Here is a 5,579-nt window from a genome sequence, read left to right on the forward strand (position 1 = left end):
AGAAGAAAGAAGGGAGCTCAGCGTCGGAGAAGCCGCATATAAAGGCGGTGGATTTCACTGAACACGGGAGCGTGGCCGGAGGTTTCATACTTCCTGCACGAGCCAGCCGTCGCCGCCACAAATCACCCGTGAGGAGCTGCGCGTGGCGAGCCATAGAAAAACGGAGGGGGAGCGTTTCCCTGGAGGTAAGCTGATGCCTGCTTTGATGCGTGTACGAGCCGGACTGGAAGACGGCTCAACGACATCAAACACGCGCACTGCAGCGCGGGAGGGGCGTAGCAGGGCTGTCGGGCCAGCGCTCCAAACACGCCCTCAATTTCTCCGCCCGCTCCCCAATCCCCACTCAATTTCTCCGCCGCGGCCCGCGGCCCCAAAGTTGACGCGAAGCGGAGCAGTGAGCATCGAAACCAAACGGGGCAAAAAGGCTCGCCAAAAAGGAGAGGGGCTCCTTTTCCCCCTCGTGCTCTCGCCAATCGCCATTCGCCATTCGCCATTCGCCCGAACCCCGAACAACTGGCAGTGGTAGGTAGGTGCGCGCTCGTCTCTTCCGCCCTCCATTGATCCCCCTGCCGCTGCATTTCCCCCGCATTCGCTCCGGGTTTCAACCGCCGTAAAGGTCGCGCCGCCAACTCTCACGCTTGGTATGGTAGTAGCCATTGATTTCCATTTAGATTCGCAGGCGGCGATGCTACTGGCGGTAGTAGGCTACTTGCTTGACGACACGTTCTGCGTAGAAGGGGCTTTGTATGGGTTGGCTCCGGCCACGATTCGGGGAATCTGGATACAACATGGTCGCATCTAGTTTGAGCTTAATCCTGGGTATAGGAGTCGGCACAATAAGGGCTCGTTTCTAGTTTCGATAGTCATATATTTTAGTGCTTGTGGGTTTACGGATTCATTTGTTCAGCGCCTTGTTAATTGGCCATTGTGCTGATTGGCTGCTGTGGCCAGTGTGCTGATTGGCCCCTGTAGACTGCAGTAATAGTAAGTGTGCTGATTGACATGATGGAAACATCCACATCTCTGAACTTTGGTACTCGTCTTATGAGCCGTATTTTTTAAGCGAAGGAACAGTGTTTTTCTCTCCCAACAAATCTTTTCAGCTTGTCTTTTTAGTGAAGCGAACAGGGCATTGTTCTGAGTGCTGCATTGGTCTTTGGTGCCCGGTACTTGGTGTTGAACTTTTACACGAGTCAACTTGGTGGAGTTAATGGGTTTGATTTCTTTACGCTATGTTAACACTATAACAATGTGTATTTTAGTGGTGCTTTCTGATTATGTTGTGTTGTGTGTACCTGTGGTTTACCTAAGAAGTAAGTACTTCCGTTTTGGACGAGGAGAGAGATTCATAGATCACTTATTGCTAGAGGCTTGTTTAGCTGGTACTGATGGAAGGTTTGATTCAGTGCTTGGTAATTTTTCCTATGAAATTAGATATAGTGGCCTCAATATTGAATCATCAACCTATCTATCTGCTATTCGTAGTTTTCTTACCTCTTCCATTGCTCATAGAATCTTTCATCTTATATGTCAATATTAAGTACAAGGGGCCGGAGCTTAATTTCGTCCCTCTACTCTAAATGCAGCCAATATTGCTATACTTGTTTCATGAAATTTGTTTTCCGTCATGATTGGTCGTGCAGCAAACAGCTCCTTGTCAATCATGTAGATCCAGTATCACTTTCTAATATCTCCTGTTAGACCAAAATTGTTTTATCAGTTAATTTCTAAATTTATTCTTGTCATGCCCTGATTTAATATTGTTAACTGCAAAGTCTTACCTGAATTTCTTCTTCAGGTTACTAGAGGACACCGCTTTGAACTCATTGAAATATCTATTGATGGCTGCTGCTTTAAAAACAAGCGGCAGTTTTTGTAGCACACAACAGCAGCAGTTTCTGCAATCAACAAGGGATCTGTTTTTACATGCTTCTTCTCATTCAAATTTTAAACATTGCAAAAGCAAGAAGATAATAAAGCCTGCTCCACTGCGTGTTAGAGCTACTTCCTCGAAAGTGGAATTAGACTTCAGTGATCCATCTTGGAAGCAGAAGTTTCAGGAAGACTGGGAAAGACGGTTTAATTTGCCAAGTATTACTGATATATATGATTTGAAACCAAGGCCAACTACATTCTCACTCAAGAAAAACAGGTCTCACTTACCTCTTTATTTGGCATTGCTTGAATTAACTAGCTTTCTTCTTCTAAGCTATTAAATATGTAGAACATCACAACATTTTCTCATGCATCACTATCTGCTATTACCCTAGCAGAACTCTTACAGGTGATGAAAATGTGGATTTGTGGAATGGTTATGTTAACAATGATGATCGGGCACTTTTGAAGGTCAGTTCCTTTAGGATAATTATCATGTTGTATCATGGGGAGGATAACTTTAAAAATGACTAATCGTTTTTTAACAATTCAGAGCTCATATCCATCTCAAAACTGTGTAAGGATAGTTCACCACTGTATTAAAAAAGAGGAGATGTTGCTTTAAACATCAGTAATCTGCAATGGGCAAATTTGAATGTTAGCTTTATATTGGTATGCCCAGTGGAAGCTATAAATAATGCAACTGAAGCAGTTCAAACTTCAAAGCATCTGTTGCACTCATCATCACTGCATCTAGCATCTCAATATCCTACAGTTCATGAAACAAAATAGTTATGTTCTTATAGGATATACTGTGAACTTGACATTGCATTCTTCTCTAGGTGATAAAGTATTCCTCGCCTACTTCTGCTGGAGCAGAGTACATTGATCCTGACTGTAGCTGGGTGGAGCAATGGTATGTTTTCTTTGACACCTGCTTCCGTGCCACTCTTGTCTCATATCAGCTTTCACCTTTTTGTTTTCAACAAGAGAGCGCCTGTGAGTAGTTTATTTAATTTATTAAATCATTAAAATGCTAGAAGGGTGGAGCAGTGATGGGCAGCTTTCTGTAGGGTGCATCGAGCAGGACCACGCAAGGAGATATACTATGAGCCAGCGGAAGTAAAAGCTGCTATAGTTACCTGTGGAGGTCTATGCCCTGGTTTGAATGATGTCATCAGACAGGTCCTTATCTTTAAGAAATGTCCAGACATTTCTGCATTTCAAACCCAAAACTCTTGACATTCATGACGAACATCAACTTGAATAAGGTTAATCAGCTACGACCATTTTAACATTAGGGCTATGGAAGTGTGCTTATCATATAATTGCTACACTTAGCTACATATAAATCAAAACATGAATTATTTTTTAATTTAATTCATGCACATCTCTGATGCGAATTGCAAACATCAAGGTGGATCAATATTCATGGCTGCATAAGATCGATTCCTAATTTATTGCTTCCTTTTGTCACCTTATCCTGAACCAGAAATGCAAGCATAGTAATTTTGAAATGACTATTATGGTGCTACCAGCAGATATGTTCTGTATTTTGTTAGTATATGCTTTCTTTTCAATGGATGATCTCTGCTCAATGCTTTGAAAACAGATATGATCTCCTTCTCCAACTTTCTTAGTAGCAGAGGTGTTTGCCTATGATTTAACAAATGTGTTTGCACATGCAGATAGTATTCACCCTAGAGACCTATGGTGTTAAGAATATTGTTGGAATTCCATTTGGTTATCGTGGTTTTTTTGAAAAGGGCCTCAAAGAAATGCCGGTAAGAATACTTCTCTTTATACATCATTTGCAGAAACTTATTGCTCATGGTGTTCTCAAGTTTCATTTTGACAAATCACCCAGCTTTCACGTGGTCTAGTGGAGAATATAAATCTTAATGGTGGAAGTTTTCTTGGTGTTTCTCGTGGTGGAGCTAAAACTAGTGAGATTGTTGATAGTATACAGGTAATCAATTTGAGATTTTTAATGTATAATAGTTATTTCTCTTTTATAATAATATGAATATGATTTGTAGGCCAGAAGGATTGACATGCTTTTTGTACTTGGTGGAAACGGTACCCATGCAGGAGCAAATGCTATCCATGAAGAGGTTATTATGTCTCTATTATTCTTTTCATATTTTCATTTAATATTATATTTTCCTGCATGTTAAATGTTTGTAAATGAATTATGCATGAGTGTTTTTGGGGAATCCTTTGAGCCTTGCTCACTGCAAACCAAGAATAGGTGCAGACACGTGTGTGCAGAAAAAAACATGTTTTACTCTTAGTTCATCTTGTCTTCTTGATTTGTCATATTGAAGGTCTTATATTCCTGACAATTGCAGTGCTGTAAGAGAAAGCTGAAGGTTTCAGTTGTAGCAGTTCCAAAAACCATTGATAATGATATACTTTTGATGGATAAAACATTTGGTTTTGATACAGCTGTGGAAGAAGCCCAACGAGCCATTAATTCAGCATATATAGAGGTAGGCTGATGATACTTTCTATGCAGGCTGTTCTATAGTTGACATTGTTTAGAGATACAAGGTTTACAGAAAGATGTCGCTTGTGGATGATCTTTGTTTTATTTACGATGCCCTACTCTTTTTAGGCACGTAGTGCTTACCATGGTATCGGTTTGGTCAAATTAATGGGAAGAAGCAGTGGGTTTATTGCAATGCATGCTTCTCTTTCAAGTGGGCAGGTCGATGTCTGCTTAATACCTGAGGTAATATAAATGTAACTTTTACTATATTTAAAATTGCCATATGTTTTCCTCACACATGGATGCAGTAACAGAAGCTTACAATATGAATGAAGGTCCCGTTCACTCTAGATGGTGAATTTGGTGTTTTGCGGCACCTTGAGCATTTGCTAAATAGTAAGGGATTCTGTGTGGTTTGTGTTGCAGAAGCTGCAGGACAAGTAAGCTGAAATTCACATCTGACTGGCCTCTATCTACTTCTGTTCCATGTACATAGTGGCAATGCAGATAAGATGCTGCAAAATTGTATAGTTTGACTCTTTTTTCCCCCCTTCCTTTTTTTCCTTCTGTTACAGGATCTACTGCAAAAGTCAGGTGCAACTGATGCATCAGGAAATGTGATATTGAGCGACATTGGTGTTCACATGCAACAGAAGGTTTCTATTTGCTAAGTTTTTTCGTCTGGTGGATTTTATGATTTATTAGTAGCCCTTCGAGTAGAGTTTTAGATGATAATGATTACAGTTTACATCACACTTTACTACTATCTGCTCATTTGCGGTTGCTAAACCAATGATTTCCCAGTTTTCTTCTGTTACCATATTTCTTTTCAGAAGCCATCAATCATGTAACGAGTTTGCCTGCACTTTACAGATTAAGATGCATTTCAAGGACATTGGTGTTCCAGCTGACGTGAAATATATCGACCCAACTTACATGGTTCGTGCATGCCGTGCCAATGCATCTGATGCAATTTTGTGTACCGTGCTTGGACAAAATGCTGTAAGTTGCCCCTTGTTCTAGCACACCTCGGGTGAATACCTTTTCAATTCTAAGTAGATTACGCCTGCACTATATAGTTTCTTATTTGTATGAGATACCCACAGGTCCATGGAGCATTTGCTGGTTTCAGCGGCATCACTTCTTGCATCTGCAACACACTACGTGTACCTTCCCATCACAGAGGTCATCACGGCATCGAAGCGCGTGAACC

The 5,579-nt window shown here is 41.1% G+C and overlaps 1 pseudogene; it reads left to right on the forward strand.

Moving 5' to 3' along the window:
• The first annotated feature begins 327 nt into the window (after window positions 1-327).
• LOC136532828 (ATP-dependent 6-phosphofructokinase 5, chloroplastic-like) lies at window positions 328-5,572 on the forward strand (annotated as a pseudogene).
• Window positions 5,573-5,579: the final 7 nt, after the last annotated feature.

Source organism: Miscanthus floridulus, unplaced genomic scaffold (assembly GCF_019320115.1).
Source record: "Miscanthus floridulus cultivar M001 unplaced genomic scaffold, ASM1932011v1 fs_722_1_2, whole genome shotgun sequence".
NCBI classification, from domain to species: Eukaryota; Viridiplantae; Streptophyta; class Magnoliopsida; order Poales; family Poaceae; genus Miscanthus; species Miscanthus floridulus.